This window comes from Ambystoma mexicanum, chromosome 5p (assembly GCF_040938575.1).
Source record: "Ambystoma mexicanum isolate Mex_15411 chromosome 5p, UKY_AmexF1_1, whole genome shotgun sequence".
Taxonomy (NCBI): domain Eukaryota; kingdom Metazoa; phylum Chordata; class Amphibia; order Caudata; family Ambystomatidae; genus Ambystoma; species Ambystoma mexicanum.
This window is the reverse complement of record NC_090930.1, coordinates 1052960300-1052978594: the sequence shown is the minus strand read 5'-3', so window position 1 is coordinate 1052978594 and position 18295 is coordinate 1052960300. Positions and strand designations below refer to the sequence as shown.

Here is an 18295-nt window from a genome sequence, read left to right as displayed (position 1 = left end):
TACGGTAGTAGTGGACTTTCATATCTTTCAGAACATTGTTTTGCCAACTTTCTACCCTCCTCCACATCCTACTAAAGAAAAAGGAAGACTGCACAGACTAGACCCTAAAAGAGCGCTGAGCTTTTGCATATCATGTCTTGCTAAATTAAGGCAGGACGACAAGCTTCTTGTGGGTTATACCGAACATAAGTTGGGTCTAGCAGTTACCAAACAGACGTTATCCAGATGGATAATTCTGTATATCACAGAGTGTTATAGACTTACAGGAAAGGATCCCACATCAGGTCTATGCGCTCACTCCACAAGGGGCATGGCTACTTCTTCTGTCTTACAGAGAGGGGTGCCGATTAATGACATCTGTGCGGCAGCCACCTAGTCCTCTATTCATACCTTCACAAAGCACTATTGCCTAGGCTCTGCTTCTGGGCAGGAGGCAGGATTTGGAAGGTCGGTGCTACACTCCATTCATGACAAGATTTGAGACGTATCACTCTTCTCTGAAAATTCTTACTCCCACCTCCAAATCTCAAGCTCCTTTGGGAGTCTATCTAAAGATGAGGACTACGTGGGAGGACACAATCCATTCGAAGAACAAGTTATTTACCCTTGGTAATGTTCTTTCATCTGGATGTTCCTCCCACGAATTCCTCATCGCCCCGCACATCCTACCACGCAGTAGAATTTCCATGCATTACACCTTGCATTCCTTCAGCGTCTTATACTGTCTTGATCACGCTAATGCCTGTTATCCTGTAGGAAGAAGGCGTAAAAACTGAACTGAAGTAATGATGCAGTGCGTGCTATTTATACCTTCGATGACGTCAACCTCAAGACGTAGGCCCTCGAGGGACATCGAGTCGACCATGACAACGCACAGCGCCTCCTGCCAAAAAAAGAAAATTCTGATGCAGCTGACGCTGTAAGGGAAGATATCTAAAGATGAGGAATACTTGGGAGGAACATCCCGTTGTAAGAAAGTTACCAGGGGGAAGCAACTTGTTCTTCTGTTACAACATAGAACATTTCAGCCCTGGTTTACAAACAGCTAGGCCTGTGCCCCATCCACTGCTACTGATGATAGGGTGATCATCAAGCATTGAATGAACAGGCACTGAATTAGGCATCACTTCCAAGCTAAGATGCTGTCAGTAAAAGAAATGTTCCAGAGCGGTCAGCATGCAGTGGATGTCAGCATTCTTTTGAAAGTATTTTTGGATTCAACCAGTTAAGTCTTATTTTATGTTGATTTTTTTTATGTCGGGAAAGAGCATTTTCCGAGTTCAATGCCATCGATTCAGATGAAGAATAGTTCAAATGGCCTCTGAAAAACTCACTTTTGCCTAAAAATGTGGGTGTACCTGTGATTAACGTGCACAATGCAAAACGTACACAATGCAAAAAGCGAGATTTTAAAAGGCATATGTAACTTTCGATTCCCCTTGTTACCGCTTGCTTCTAATGTTTTCACATCATACATTTATATTGCCAATTTCCCAATAATGGTTGCACTTTGTAACACTTTCTGCACCACGTGCACATAGATCACTGAGGTGTGAATCAGTTGAACAGATGTGTGAGAAATGTCTTAACTGTAATAATTGTTCGAAAGCATAGAACATGTATCTGCAATTATGAACCTACTGTAGGTCAAAACAACACATGTGTTGGATCGCCTTGAATGGCAATGCAAAAGATGCAGTGAAGGACAAAATAGTGCCCTGTGTTCACAATTGAAATGGTGTTGGCTCCCCAAGAGGATATCCCCTTCAGTCACATTATTTTATACCTTAGACCAGACTCATCCAAAAGGGATATCAGTAAGGGATTGTGAAGCAAAGCACCCCGCATGTGTCCTGGAGGAACAGAGGGGTAGTGAAAAAGAAGCAGCAACTCCAGCCTGTGATCCGCTTGAACAGAAAAATAAAACCTAGCTGGTGACTGTTGAAAGGTAGGAGAGAAGAGGGAGTGTGCAAAAGCCCCAGAGACTGTCGGGAGAATGAGTACAGTCAGGGGAGTGGCTGAGCAGAGGCAGAAGAGCCATAGGAGCGGCCTGGCCAGGTAATGGGGCACGGTGGTGTGTCCAGACTCTTTTGACTTGGGTGGCCCAAGTGGGGCACTGACTTATGCAGCGGTGGCATGAAGTACGTGCACACACACACACACACATAATGATCATAGTTTAGGATAATGGGGTGGCACCTGATGTGGCCAATCAGATTCCAGGGTTAGCATGTGCCACCCCAGGCCACTCCCTGGAGACGCCACTGATCAGGCAGAGGTCAATGGGGGGTATGCTGCAGGCAGGTGTGAGGAGCAACTGGACGGTAAAGATGAGGCATCCTAGGCCCATGCTGTGGAGGGAACACTCAGATGCAAGGGGGTAGCTGGAGTGCACGGTAAGGGAGCGGGTAGAGCAGCATGGATGGGAAAGTGGTCTGTGTAGCCAGGGCAGAACGTAGCAGAATGAGGTGAGTCACAAGAGAGGCAAAAGAGGGACTAGACATTGATGAGGCCAATAAGGGGAAGGCTGCTCACAAACTACGGGATCAGCTGAGTAGAGGTCTTAGTGTACAACCATGATAAATATCTCTGATTTTGCACTGCTTTTACAGCCTCGCCAGAAGAGAGATTCTTTTGCAATCAATGCTTATTGTTCCACTACTGAGCCCGTAGCGTGGAGCTTCCAGCCAAAATGTTGCTACCTTTCCTGGTGCAGAAAGCACCCGATGCCTTCTTGCACATCTCTCGTTGTTGGACGAATGGCATGCAGAATGGTACAATACACTGTAAGGCTGATTTTGTGTTCAGTCACATCTCAATAGTCTGGCAGTGGAAGATGAAAAGTTGAGGAGAGGTTTCATTCCCTCGTGGGTGCACTTGATGCGTGTCCATGAATCCATCTTCTTGCTGCAGTATCAAGGATAAGAGGGTCACACCTACCTGTGGGTCTCTTGTGGTGCTACAATTGCTCCAAACATATTGGCTTTATCCGTCCATTGCCCTCAAAGACTACCTGCAGCTATGAGCAAGGTTACATGGAGTAGTCAAAGGGTTGGTTCATGTTTGCTGCCACTTCCGCCAAAGCAGGCATTCGTTTTGAGAGCCTCGTCAATTAATAATGAGCACCACTTGAACTGATGTGCTCCTTCTTCCCTCTCCAGAAGCTCATATTGGTTCTCCTCAGGCAAAGGTGAGTACTAAAAGCTGGGAGAGTACTCACTGTCACCCAGACTTACCTGGCCTACTGTATTATTTTGCTGTTGCTTTGTATTAGCACAGAAGGGCTATGTAACTCCCCAGACACAAACTATAATGCTTAGATTTCATATGGTAATCACCATTGCACAGGACCTCCATCCTCGTCACAGTCTGCACTACATAAGCCTTCATCTAGAGCCCTTCTCAATAAAGTTTTCTTCCCTTCCATGGAGATGCCTTAGCCCCTCCCTTTTCCCCCTTAATTTGGGGTTGTAATGAAGCTGTGGCTCCTGACTCCTCTGGTCATATTGAGTAAACAAGAAGGCACAATACCCTCATGGGAGGGCAAGGCATGAGCACTGTGACGAGGGAGGAGTTGCTATGTAATTGTGATTTCCATTTAAAATCTAGGCAGGACCCCAGGACCTCCTCCCTCATTGCATTCCTCACTACATTAGGTTAGACCAACTAACAATGTTGTGTCTAAAAGACATGGTACCGAAACCACTCTGACCTCGATCTGGGATGATCTTAAGGTCACTGCTGACTCTGAAGGATGCGCTGCACTAATTCTCCTCAACCTCTCTGCAGCCCTCGACACGATCAACCGCTCAATCCTCCTTGACCGCCTCCTTCCTCAGCAACAGAAAACAAATAACTCTCCTCTCCCCATTTGTTTCAGCTGCTTGCGTAGTTAATAATGGAGTACCGCAGGCACATGTCTATCTGCTCTCCTATTCAATCTCTATATGTCCACCCTCCCTGGAATCATCTGCCCACACAACATCTTGTGCTACAACTATGCTGATGACACACAAATCATCCTTAAATTCCACAACTCAGACACCAACCCCCAGCCCGACCTCGAAGTTTGCCTCCTAGATATTGACTGATGGATGACAATAAACCACCTCCTCTTGTAGCTCACTAAAACTGAAATCATGATGTGCGGCAACACTTCTCTCCTACCTCATCCTATTCCTTGGCACTTTTCCCTAGGCCAGCCCCCCTCAACCCCTCCTCTGAAACAGTAAAAAAAACTAGGCTGCACTATGGACTCCGGCCTAACCCTCTCCTGATAGATCAACAATGTGTCTAAATGTTGCCACTACCATCTCAAACTCCTCAGATGCATCTTTCCCTACCTCTCCTTCCCGAACAGACTTGCCGCTGTTATGTCCATTGTAATGTCGAGACTGGACTATGCCAACTCCTCGGCATACCACCTTAATAAACTCCAAAGAGTGCAAAATGCTGCTGCTAAATTGCTGCTCGTCCTGGGTCCAAGGGACCAAACCTCTCTGGCTCCCAATCGGATGAAGGGCCTCCTTCAAGACCCTCTACATCACTCACCGTGCAGTGCACAAGACCGGACCACTATACGTGCAAGAAAAGTTAAAACCTTCCCTCCCACTCCACACCCTAAAATCAAGCAATGCCCTCCTTTTAGTGATCCCTCCCACCAACTCTGTCAGGATCGGAGGACCCGCTTTCTCAACCTTGGCCCCGACTCTGTGGAACTCACTTCCCCCACATATCCGGCACACCCAAGACTACATGACATTCCGCAAAGTACTAAAAAACGTGGCTGTTTCCATAACACCAACATCATCCTTAGAAGCGACTGAATTTCCAACATCCAATGGCTAAATAGACATTGGGACTCCCGACCAAGTCACCAGTGAATATGATCATCAATTCAGCTATTGACCACTGTATCCCTGAATACAGAATAAGGAGCTCCTCGGATCAAAACTCCTCAAAATTCCCTGTTCAACAACTCGTCTAGTCCTGTGACGTCACTGTAACCCTTGTGTGTCGCTGTGTACCCTGCTCCCGTATTGTCGCTATGTATCCCTTTGTATTGCCCTCCCCTTTAGTCCCTGGGATATTGCTGTATCCCCCACTTTCCCCATGTCTCGCTGTGTGCCATGCCTCCCTGTTCCCCATGATGTATCCCTCTCCGTCGTCCTGTCGCTGTAACCCCAGCTGTCTGTGTCCCTGTGCCCCTTGTGCTGCTGTGTAACCCAGCCTCCCTGTTCCCCATGATGTCGCTATGTATCCCTCTACCCCCCCGTCCTGTCACTGTAAACTGTAAACTCAAACCCTCAGTGTCTCTGTCCCCCTTTGTGCCCACCCAAAAAGCATATGAGCTTTGTGGATGAACTATCTCATCACACCATATGATATCACTACGCTTACTCTCTATTCTACACCATCACTCAATCAGAGTACAGCTATACCCCGCGATAAATTCAGCCTTGCTGCTCACATACGAACACTACCCCATAAACACCTAGAACAGACCTGCAGATGCTCAAAGGGAGGGCCTTGTAAGGCTTTCAGCAATACGGGCAGATCCAAGAGGCAGGGTGTCATGTCCCAGAGCTGCTCCCCGCTGGACAGATGCTGAAGGTGATGCTTCTGGTGGTTGCCATGGCTTCTGGGAACGCGATCGTCAGCCAGGACTATGGTTCACGACAACCCTGGCGTCCACAACGTCAGCATGCACTGCAAGGCAGCACCAATCGGGCGCGGGGAGCCACGGGAAACCTGCCAACGCAGAAATAAACCCTCCGTGTGACGGCGGTCATGCACTCAAACCAGATTTGCCTGTGGGATTAGTATACTTCTTGGAACCTGATTCTTTGGTGTTTTGGACGCGTGGCTTTGTTTCTCCTTTGGATTTGTGCTGGATTATCTTTGTCTGCTGGTTACTCTTTGGTACTTTGATTTTCCTGACACGACCTGGCTAACGTTACTTGGCCATCCTACAGGATTGTTTTTGTTTGCTTTGGTGATATCGGAATTGTTGGTTTTTGACCCGGATTCTGCTTATTTGGACTTTGCCTATGGATCATCCTTCTGGGTACTGGTAAGAACACTCCCCTGGATAGACTTGGTCACTGTCAGGCCACATCCCACAGAGACCTACCTGACAGTGCTATCCGCGATGGCTCCTGTGTCACAGGAGGACAGAGAGACATCTTGGCGATCAGGCACCGGGGCCTGGAGTCCAGCCTGGCATCTGACACACTCCCGGCATCCTTGTAAAGGGCGCCACCATGATAGTTCCAGTAGGCATGCGCGAGGACTCAGCACTGGTTTCTCGCACATGCACAGTTGTAGAGGCGTCTTGTGGCACCATGGCACCTTGGCACAGTGTAGTTGAACCCTACCATTGAACGGGATTGATGTGTCTGAATGCGCTTCGTATGTGCGAGTTTTCCTTGCCTTGCCCTTACCTTTCTTGTGACCTGTACTATTCTTCAGACCAGTCTCCCTTCCTGAGGCTTCCCTGCCCTGTGCTCCTGCTCTGGCTGATTCTTGCTTCTTCTTTCGGAATCTGCTACCTTTCATTGCCTCTCGTTGCTGGCTACCTTATTCCTGGTTCTCCAGTTTCTGCCTGATTCTCTCTGCTCCTCAGTATCTGTGACTACCACCTGTGCCAGTCTTCAGTGCTACTTTTGGACACTGTGCTGACTTCGCCTGTTACCAGCAACTCCTGCTATTTTCTAACTCCCCCTGGCAGCGTCTCAGCGCTATCGCTGCACCACTTAAATGTGGGATAGCTGTCCCCTGTTGGAGGGAGTTGCTCTCCTTGCTCTTCCCTAGAGTTCTAGCAAGCAGTGGGTTGAGATACGGCCTCTCAGGCCACTCCTTCTACGGCAACACTCTGGACAAGTCAACGAAGGCCAAGGCTGGGGAGACTTCTTCACGATCTCATTTGCGATGAGACCAGATACTTGACAGGTACCGACGCCCTCTACTTCTAGATACCATGGAAGCAATTCAGGAACTCAGAGAGGAACTACAAGCCTTAAGACTCAAGGTTGCAACTTTGAAAGAAGGGAATGCAGTGATACCTGGTGCTTTGAACCGAAATCCAGCAGCAGTGTTGGCTGAGAGTGCAGTGGCACAAACATCCTCCCTGAAATATGACGGGGATCCCAGGAGACTCACAGAGTTTTGCAATCATGTGCCAAAAGCCCCATACTAGAAGATTTCGGTGCATTTTGAGAAGGCCTTTGTGGCTGTCTTCCAGTAGCCTAATCGAGCCACCAGAGCCCAGAACCAGCCTGGATTTAAAACGGGGGCACATGGAGTTAATCACCTCCTGAGTCAATTTCAACAACTGCAGATTCCCAATGGCCAGAGGTCACGGAATACATACTTTTCTGTAGAGGCCTACATGAAGAGTACAAAGATGAGTTGGTCCATACTTCAGAACCTGAGTCATTACAGGGATTGATCGACCATGTCCTTCGGATTGATCATCGTCTTGCAGAACGTCCAGGAGTACAAAGGAAAAGGGTTGAAGGAGCAGCACGACCAATGCCTCCTGTCCCCAGTCCTGTCCAGTTAGGAAGGTATACTTCGGAGGAACCTATGCAACTAGGTACTTTTCGGGTTCCCTGTCCGAAGCTAAACGGACAAAATAACGACTCATTCAACTGTGTTTGTATTGCGCAGGCAGAGGACACTATCTGGGTTCCTGTCCTTTGAGGCCTTCCAAGCCTGCAGGAATCTAAAGGGTTTGTTGCATGAATTGGAGGGAGCAACAAGCCCATGTACCATTGAGAAAATCCCTCTAACCACCCTGGTATCGCCCATGCCTCCGGTTCGTCTTTTGTCCTTGACAGTTAGTCTTTACTGAGGCCCTGATCTGTCACCTATTTCTGCCCTTGCTCATCTGGATTGTGGGTCCTCAGGTAACTACATTAATGCCTCATTTGTGCAACGGTCCAGGATACTCCTCATGAACAAACCAGTTGTATGTCTGATTGAAGTGATGGATGGTTCTCCATTGGCATCTGGACCAGTGAATTAACAGACTGTACCACTTCAGATGCAGATAGCAGGTCACGAAGAACATATCGCCTTTGATGTTGTTCAAACTCCATCATACTCGGTAGTGCTAGGACTACCCTGACTATTTCAACATAGCCAACTTATTGATTGGTCAGCAAGAACTTTACGTTTTTCTGCTACTCAAAATCCACCTGTGCTATTCAGTGAGACCATGGTGTGAAACACTACTGAATCTTCCAGGACTGTACTAAGTTCTACGGTGTCGAATGTACCAGACGAATTCTGTTGTTTTTCTCATGTATTCACCAGACCAGAGTCGATTAATTTACCTCCTCATCATGAACATGACATAGAAGTGGAACTAGAGCCGGTAAAAGCCATACCACATGGAAAAGTCTATTCCTTGACCGTACAAGAGAAAGTAGAACTACAATATTATCTGGATGAGTGTTTGCGTCTTTTGAATGAAATAACAGTGAAGGATCGGTATCCTTTACCACTGATACGAGACATATTGGAGTCTCTAAAAACGTCTTTGGTAGTTACCAAACTGGACTTACGAGGGGCCTGTTATTTGGTACGTATAAAGGAGCGGGACGAGTGGAAGATGGCCTTTAAGACACCTTTAGGGCATTTTGAATACTGCTTGATGCCTTTTGGTTTATGCAACGCCCCTGCCATCTTTCACATTTCATGGATTCAATGTTTTCCGACCTGATTTGGGTATAGGTCTGGATATACCTGGATGACATCCTCATCTATTCCCCCTCTTTGCTGGAACATATCAACCACTTTTATGAAGTCCTAGCTCGACTGTCTGCCAACCATCTTTATGCCAAAGATGAGAAATGCTCTTTCCATTAAGACCGTATGGAGTTTCTGGGATATGTAATCATTTCTTCTGGCATTCATATGGACCATAGAAAGGTGAAACCCGTTTTGGATTGGCCGGTCCCTCAAGATGTAAAGGCTACACAATGGTTCCTTGGATTTGCCAACTTTTACTGCCGCTTTGTTGCTGATTATTCCACTTTGACGGCTTACATCACATCTCTTCTCAGTTCCAAAAAATCAGTCCGGTGGAATGACACAACCAATACGGCTTGTTTGGCCCTCAAAACCACCTTTACAAGGGCTCCTGTTTTACAACATCTGGATGAAATGCACCCATTTATTGTCGAGGCCGATGCGTCAAATCGAGCCATTGGGGCAGTATTTCTACAACTCAATCCCAAGATCTCAATTGAACATCCCATCGCATACCATTCCCAGAAACTGACAGCATGTGAAAGGAACTACTCAGTTATCGAGAAGGAAATCTTAGCCATCATGCAAACATTCCAAGAATGGAGACATCACCTTCTTGGAGGAGTTCATAAAGTAGAGGTGCAGACGGATCATCGAAGTTTACAGTACCTAAAGACCATTTGTTGCACCAACAGTCGTCAGACACGTTGGGCCTTTTTCTTCTCGCATTACAATTTCTTTATCTCTTACATACCTGGAGCCCAGAACAAGAGAGCCAATTAACTGTCTCGACTACACAATCATATGTCTACCTATGTAGCATCCAACAAGCCAGTGTTGCCTGTCAGGCATTTTCTGAATGCAATTGTGCCATATTTTTCTTCATAATGATCCTTCAATGCGTTTTACTAATGGTCTCCTCTTTCACAATAATCGGCAGTACATACCCATTGGCACTCTTCGTTCTACGCTACTGTCCTGTTTTCAAGATTCTCGAGTCTCCGGTAATCGAGGAATTAAGACCACTTTGGAGTTGGTTTCACAACAGTTCTGGTGGCCCAAACTGTATTAACACATGCAAGAGTATGTCTCTTAGTGTCACTTCTGCGCACAAACCAAGACTAGTACGAGGCTTCCCATTGGTCTGTTACAGCCATTAGAGAAACCACTCACCCTACCCTTGGTATATTATTGACACTGACTTAATCGTGGGCTTGCCGGATTCTCATAGGTGCTTTTCGAAGATGGCTCATTTAATTCCATTCACCTTTGTACCAACAGCGGCTCATATGGATCAGGCCTTTTTTCATGATATCTAAAGACTACATCGCCTTCCACAGATCGTGTTTTGGATAGGGGACCTTAGATCACCTCCAGGATCTCGAAGGTGCTGTCCAACCTTTTGGGAATACATTGTGCCCTATGTTCTGGATATGATCCAAAGAGCAACGGCCAGACCGAATACACCAATTAGAAACTGGAGCAATATGTTCACTGCTACGCTAATTCCTTACAGTTTGCTTGGTTTGAACATTTGGTTACGGCTGAAGTGGCCTATAATAATGCATGTCATTCTTCTATCAGGACTAGCCCCTTTTTCTGTACTAATGGGCAGCATCCGAAATTCTTTCCTTTCACCTTGCCAGGACACAGCACTGTGCCTTCAGTTGATGATTGGCTGCAACATCTCAATCAGGTCCATCAGATGGTATCGCAGATACTATGAATGACCAGTGATCTGCAGAAGTCGCCTGTGGACCGCAAACGGTTCCCTTCCCTTGCCTATTGTAACACTTACCTTAAGTCTCTCCGGGAGCGTAATGCTTTTTCATATGAGGACCTGTGGTCTGGGCACTAGTTCTGTGGAAACAACAATTTTAACAAAACCATTATTGTAATCCCCATTTACAAACTGATAACTGTGATACAGTGTACCTTAAAAATAACCCTCCCTTCTCACCTGTGCTTTTGTTTTGTGGTGCTCTCTATCCTGTATTCTACAGGGGCGCGTTGGGAAGGTGACTTATTCTGAGGGGGTAATGGTCTCGAAAGCTTTTTATCTGAATAGTGTCCAAAACTTCTTTTAAGGTATCAAGGGCAAGTCTCTTGGTAAAAATGATAATTGTTTATAGTTCATTAAATTAGAAATGGTCCCTACGTTGGAGAGATCTCTCTTGCTAGAATTTCCTTTTATCCTTTGCAGGTTCATGGTTCCTTAACAAGGGCTGAGGCTGTGGTAAGGCTGCAGCTATACTCGTTTTTAAGGAAACCTTAATTTACGTCAGTTTGTCGAAAAAAACAGAATAATAGCTGCCTTCAGAAACAAGCCGGCTAAAAATGAGCGAAGAAAAGCCTTGCTGAGACTTCAGTTAAGCACAAATGAAACTTCTTCTTCCTTTTCTTTTAACAAGTTCATTCATTAAATACCTTTGTTTTGCAGGTCTCCGGAGAAACTGTGGAAGAAAATACCTTTGGACGAAGCGGGACTGCTGTGGACAACTTTAGGAAGAATATGCTGTGACCGCGGACGAAGGCTGCTGAGAGAAGAAATGCTGCGGCTGCGACAAAGCTTCTGACAGGAGATGCGGAGACTTCGAATATTACTGCTGACTGAGGAAAATTCTTGGAAAACTTCGGTTTGGTAAGTCTTAACAGTTTTTCTGCTATTCTGTTGATTTAGCTATGGAACTAATATCTTTGACTCGTCTTTCTTCTGTTGACAGGTTCTGTCAGGAGATCGCTGGAGGTGTTACCCGCTGTCAGCAGAGAAGACACAAAGTGAGAGCTTCAGCGGAGGCAGGACTTAAGTAGCTCCCTCTGCTACAGGTGTAGAATGCACTGTGAGTTACCTTATGGGATTAGCGGTGGCCATGTTGAGGGTAGGGAAGATAATGTAAGTGTAATGAGCCTATGGGTAAAATGCTAAGAGTGAGGTAAATGTGTCTTGCACCAATCTTGAAACCACTATTGACCAACTGATAGAAATGAAGTTCCCTGCCTCTCAAGTATTTCTGAATGGAATCCATATTTCTGTGCTGGGATCATGACATTTTCCCCACCCCCAATTCCCCTCCCAAGGATGAACCCTCTGGTCCTGGCTTAGTCAGGTGATTTTGATGAAACATTTGGCGCAGTCTGGGGGCATGAATGTTTGAGCTATGTTCCCAAGTCCTATCCTGTGGACCAAAACCTTTCAATCTTTCAGGTAGAACAATTTCTTTTGAACTATCTTAGAGTCTAAAATTTCTTTTACTATGAATTCTAGTTCAACTTTCATGATTTGGGGTTTTGATGATGGCTTTAATCTGGTCCCTGGATTCAGTGGTTTGATCAGAGAGACATGAAAAGTGGGTGAATTTGCATGTGAGAGGGTAACTTTAGTTTTATTGCTGCAGGATTAACAATAGTCTCTACTGGAAATGAGGCTATGAATCTAGGTTGAAATGTACGTGGGCCTTTGAGAGCAATGTTCTTGGAAGACAACCAAACCTCGTCTCCCACCTTATACTCTGGTGACTCTCGTTGAAGTCTATCTGCAAATTTCTTTTGATCCTCCTTTGCTGTAGCCAAATGTTGTATTACTTCTTCCTGTACTCTGGTAATGTTATCATGGAGACTCTGTACTGCTGGCATCTCTAAAGACTCAATAGGATCGAAAGTGGAGGTCCGAGGATGTGAACCGTTCAGAGTGTAGAAAGGAGTATAGACCGTGGAAGTGTGTTCTGAGTTATTATCAACACACTCTGCGATTCAAAGGACATCCACCCAAGAACAATCTATCTGGTGAAGGAGACATCGAAGATATTGTTCAAGGGTCTGATTGGTTCTTTCTGTTTGACCGTCAGTCTGTGGGTGGTGGCTGGTAGATAGACGCACTTACAATCTTGGCCAATTCACAACATTTTCTCCAGAATTGGGATACAAATTGGCTTCCCCTATCTGAGATGAGAGTAGATGGAAATCCATGAAGATGCACAATTTGTTCTAGGAAGACCTTTGTTAAGACTGAGGAAGTTGGGAGTCCCTTGAGGGCTAGGAAATGCACCATCGTGGAAAATAAGTCCACCACGACTAAAATAGTGTTATATCCTTGACAAGGAGGTAGTTCCGTAATAAAGTCCATAGAAATGGTATGCCATGCTGCTGGTGGGACAGGCAACGGTTGCAATAGTCCTGCTGGTTTCTGTTTTGAACTTTTGTTCTGAGCGCAAATTCCACAAGTTTGAATATGATCTTTGATGTTTTTGCACCATGTTGGCCACCAGAAGTGTCTCTCCGGATGGGCTTGGTAAAGTTGACCCTGAAAATAAGGTAGACCTTCTTGAAGACTAAAGTTAAGTCCTCGTGATTCCCAAGCCTCTAATTCAGATGTGGTTAAGTGAAGTAGAAGTAGAATGTGTGCCTTTAAGTCTTCTTCGGGGTATCCTGTGACTCCCAGCATCTTTTCTTCAGGGATTATGTTAAAGGTTCTGTGGTGTCTTGAATCTCTTCTTTTTCTCCAATCCTTGACAGGGCATCTGCTTTGCCATTACGTACCCCTGAGCGATAGGTAATAACAAAATCGCATTCTACAAAAAATAAAGCCCAACAGAGTTGTCGTGATGATTGAGTGTTGGCATTGCGCAAATATTGCAGGTTTCGATGATCTGTTAAGACAGTAACTGTATGTCGGGCCCCTAACAAGTGGTGTCTCCATTCTTTGAACGCCTGCTTTATTGCCAGTAATTCCTTGTCTGTGATGCTATAGCTCAATTCAGCTGTTGTGAACTTCCTGGACCAGAAGGCCACTGAATGCAGCTGTCTGGTATCGAGTTCTTTCTGGGATAGTACTGCTCCCATGCAGCACTGGACACGTCAGTTTCCACTACAAATGGTAACTCTGGTTGAGGGTGTTTCAACAACGGAGCTGTGGTAAATTGTTTCTTGAATATCTGGTAAGCTTCTTCTGCTTCCTTGGTCCAGGGGAAGGTCTTATGTTTTTGTAGCAATGAAGTTATCGGGTGGACCACTTGTGAAAATCGGGCAATCCTGCAATAAAATGTCGGTAAAAATGTGCAAATTCTAGAAAACTTTGGACTCCTTTCACTGAGGTTGGAGAAGGCCAATTGAGAACTGCTTCGACTTTTCTGTTATCCATTCGAATTCTTTTGGGTGACAATATGAATCCCAGAAATTCCACTGAAGTCGTTTTAAAGGAACATTTTTCTAATTTTACAAAGAGCTTGTGTTCTTTTAGTTTCTGGAGGACTTCTGTTACATGGGTTATGTGCTCTTGGACCAACCTTGAGTATATAAGAATGTCGCCCAAGTACACTATGGTGCAGACGTCGAGTAATTCACACAAAACGTCATTCATAAAATTTTGGAAGGCCGCTGGAGCGTTACATAAGCCAAAGGGCATGACTTGATATTCATATAATCCGTATTTTGTGTGGAAGGCAGCATTCCATTCATCTCCTTCCTTGATTCTCACTAAGTGGTAGGCTCCTCTAAGGTCTAATTTAGTAAAAATCTTGCCATCCTTAACTTGATCCATCAGTACTGGGATTATTGGAAGGGGATACCAGTTTTTGACAGTGATCTGGTTTAGGGCACGGTAGTCTATGCAGATACGAAGGTCCCCTTCCTTCTTGGGCATGAAAAATAGAGGAGACGCCATGGGGGACTTAGATGGCCGAATGAACCAATTGGCCAGATAATTGTCTAAATAGGTCTTCATTTTAATATTTTCTTGTTCAGTTAGGGCGCAGATTCTGCTGTACAGGGTTTTTGAACCAGGAATCAAATCAATTTGGCAATCATATGGTCGATGAGGTGGCAGCACATTAGCTTGTTCCTCTTTGAATACCTCTCGAAAGTCTTGATATTCCGGAGGAAGGGTCCCTATCACCCCTAAAGTGGGTGTGTTGCTAGAAATGTCTGGTAACCCTTTCTTCAGGGTTCCTCCTTGAACATAGCAGGAAGTCCTGCATTCCTTGGTGATAACAATGGTCTTGGCTTGCCAATCAATCTGTGGGTTGTGTTGTTCTAACCATGGAATTCCTAGAATCACCTTAAACTGTGGCGCACAAATCAGGTCAAAAGATATCTTTTCCCGATGTCCTTCCTGGCAAAGCAAGTTACAAACTTCAGTACACTTCGTCACTGGTCCGGATATTCATTGTGTTCCATCTACCGCGGTGAGATTTTCTACAACAGCTTTTGAATGTATACTAATACCCATCTTGCCTGCTAGCTCATAATCCATGTGCACCACTGTCCACATATGCTTCCAGAGCATACACCTTGGACGGTTGAGGTCACTACTTAGGATGACCGGAACAACGAAATGAGGGAGCTGACTTTCCTTGTTGGCTCGACAAGTCAACCTCTATACTTGTTGGGTGCTGGAGTTTTCCTGCTGTTCATCTTCTGTGACTTTTCTATCCCCCTTGTCTACGGCTCCCACTGGCTTCCATGGTGGTTTCACTGCACAGTTTCGCAATTGATGACCTGCTGAGCCACAATAGAGACATAAATTCTGCTCTCTTCTTCTGTCTCGTTCTTGTTTAGAGATGAGACCTCAAACTCCCCCTAACTGCATGGGTTCAGGGTGACTTTCAGTAGTTGAACGATTTCCAGAGTCTCTAGAATGAACATAAAATGATTTTACCTCCGATCTAACCCGATCAGACCGTCGGTTCTGTAATCGGTGATCCAACTGGATGGTTAGATCTATGAATTCGGCACAAACCGTAGAAGGATTCACAACTTGCGCCAAAATATCCTTAAGTTCTCCTCTCAGGCCTCAATGAAAAAGTGTTGTTCTCTTCTCTTCAGGCCAATTAGTTTCAGCTACTAATCTATTGAAATAGGCTATGTAAGCCAACAATTCCTGGTTACCTTGGCGTAAAGAAAGCAACTTGTTGTCTAAGGCCTGACCTTGAGCAGGATGAGCAAAATGTTCCTCAGTAATGGATCATCTCTGTTCACTAATGGTATGGACCAATCTGCAGCATGTCCTCCCAAATAAGATAACACAAATGCCACTTTGGCCTGATCAGAAGGAAAGACCCCAGGTCTACATAGAAAGTGTAAATTACATTGGTTAATAAATACTGCAAAACGCTGTTGATCTCTGTAAAGGACCGGAGGGGGGGTCTGTACTTCTGTTCTCTATATGGTAGAGGAGAGGCACAGAGGACCCCAGCCAAGATTCTCTATTGTGGTAGCATTGGACGAGCAATCAAGGCCTAGCTTCTCAGGAAGGTGATGCGGGCTGGTTCTTAAGTACAGTGTAGTCCCCAAGCACCCACAAAGGAATGTCCGCACACTATATTGGTTAAAACACAGTCTTTATATAATTAATATTCAAGGTTATATACAATATCACGATAACGCACTTTGTACTCGGTTATCTATAATGGCAAATATATACAATTCTACGTGGTACCACAATTACTATTAGATCTCTTTAAAGTGCATCAACTGTATGGTTAAATGGCACACAAATCAAGTCGTTAAGGAAACCAACAGTAGAGAAAAGAGGAAAGCAGTTGATAAGAACAATTGGCAGAAATACTGGTCACTACCGTTAAACACAGCTCTGTGTGGAGATACCCCCACATGGGCAACCTGTGGAATAAAGATACAAGCCCAGTCCATATATTGTTCACAATAGACTTCTGAATAGTTCTGCAACCCCAAAGTACCTGGCGTTGTAGCGTTCCTCGTCGGGGAATCGACGGCCCTTCTTGAGTGTCCTCCCTTTAAGGCAGGAGTCACGGGTCGTCGAACGTCCGACGGAGAACAGGGTGAGCTACGATGGTGAAGTGGCAGCTTTGTTCCTAGCGGTGCTCATTGACGGGGATGTGTAAACGTCCTGCCAGGAAGAGGCGTGCGGGGCACCTCGGTTTCGATAGTTCTGGACCGCAGAGTTTGAGGAACTGTGGCCCAGCAAGGGCGTTGAGTCGTCGGCGTCTCTGTGGTCTTTGGGTGGTGGGAAACCCACCGGCGGATGCTCCTCGGCACGTCGACGGTCAGGCCTTCTCTAGCAGGATACAGCGGCGACGATGCGGACAAGAGCGTCTTTGGATTCGAAAGCTCTTAGGCAAACGGGAGCACGGCGGCTCCGGTCGGCCACGGTGGTCGGTGACAGTGGCAGACAACAGTCCAGGCGCTTCTCCTTGGGATTCCGCAGCAGTCCCTGTCTCGGGTCGGCAGCCTGTCGAAGGTCTGTCTACCAGGGAGCTTTGGCAAAGATCAGCTGGTGCATGATGGTCCCTCGTAGCTCGGGAAGAGGGCGCCTTACCAGGTCCTCTCTGGGTCAGTTCTTGAAGACCCAGCAGCTTTCAGATCGATGAAGTAGAGCAGCAGCAAGACTTCTCTTCCAGCAGGGCTTCAAGGTTAAGCTTCAGTTACTCCAGTTACTCGTCATGGTGGACTTCAGCTTTTGAACACGATTCCTAGCAGTGAGAGGTCCCCAGATATACTGTTGGTCTCCCATTCGTTCCGCTGGGTCATACTCAAGCATCCAATCATGGCGAAGGGCATTCATGCAGGCAGGCAGCCAATCAGGTGCATAGTGCATTCAGGCCATTGACTTCTCTCCAGACACTCACAACAAGTTATGTGTATTGGGACAAGTACCCCACCATTCAACACTCCATACTGCATTCATACCGGTTTTGGGCAGGGCTGTCTCAGTCATTGTGTCAAACACCAGATACTAGACACCCACAACACAGAATGCGTATTCGTCACACACTCCATTCACCCAGGTCCCACCCACAGGTGTACCCACAACATACGGTCATTGAGAAGGCTCCAGCCAGTCTGGTCAGCATTTCCCCACACTACCATATATGGAACTTCCACCCAACAGCCAGTCAGGGGGAAGGGACAGAGTCAGGGCTTCCCGGGACTTCAGGAAGATCAAGGTAACACGCGATGGAAGTTTTTATTTCTCGCAATGTATCTACCCCGATGATCTCATCTGAAGTAACAGAGACCCGATGTTGGATAGCTTCATCCAAAAGTAGCACTAACCACTTGGCCATGGCAGACATAAGTGATAGTCGGATGAGCAAACCCCAGATGCCAGCGGAGAGGGTATAAGAAGACTTTGCATGAACCACAGTTGCTGTTACAGTGGATTTTATTGTCAGACGATGGCTTTATTCTGAACCTGGGCGAATGTATTAAGGCTGTTCCACCACGTTCCTTCGGTGAGACTTATTAGTAACGATGATATCAAAATAATTGAATTCACAAAGTAAGGAACATTGGATAAGGTCATTATGCATTTGATTTCTACTGCAATCAAGTTTGCGATGCTCGAGGCCGTTCATACACTTCTTTTACTTGTTTTTGGACTAACAGATCTCTCCAATTGTGCAAAGTCGGATTGGATGGTGTGGCAACCAGCGGATAAGCCAGCTTCCTCAGTTAAGAAGACTGACTTTGACAAACCATCGTCCAAGCCAATTTTGAGAGGCCCACTAGACAGAAATCTCATGAGATAGCATTCGACGGAGAGCTAAGAGGCCAGCATCAGCAA

The 18295-nt window shown here is 45.9% G+C and overlaps 1 protein-coding gene across 5 annotated transcripts in view; it reads left to right on the top strand.

The window, feature by feature from the left end:
- The window catches only part of RNF182 (ring finger protein 182), a 722686-nt gene that overhangs the window by 673625 nt on the left and 30766 nt on the right, over positions 1 to 18295 (top strand). For 4 of the 5 annotated variants that reach the window (XM_069613556.1, XM_069613552.1, XM_069613554.1 and 1 more), the window contains 2 exons: positions 11198 to 11398; positions 11481 to 11597. The exons of the other annotated variant lie outside the window; for it this stretch is intronic. The gene's annotated coding sequence lies outside the window, so the exon portion shown is untranslated. The remainder of the gene's footprint in view (positions 1 to 11197; positions 11399 to 11480; positions 11598 to 18295) is intronic. 5 annotated transcript variants of the gene reach the window in all.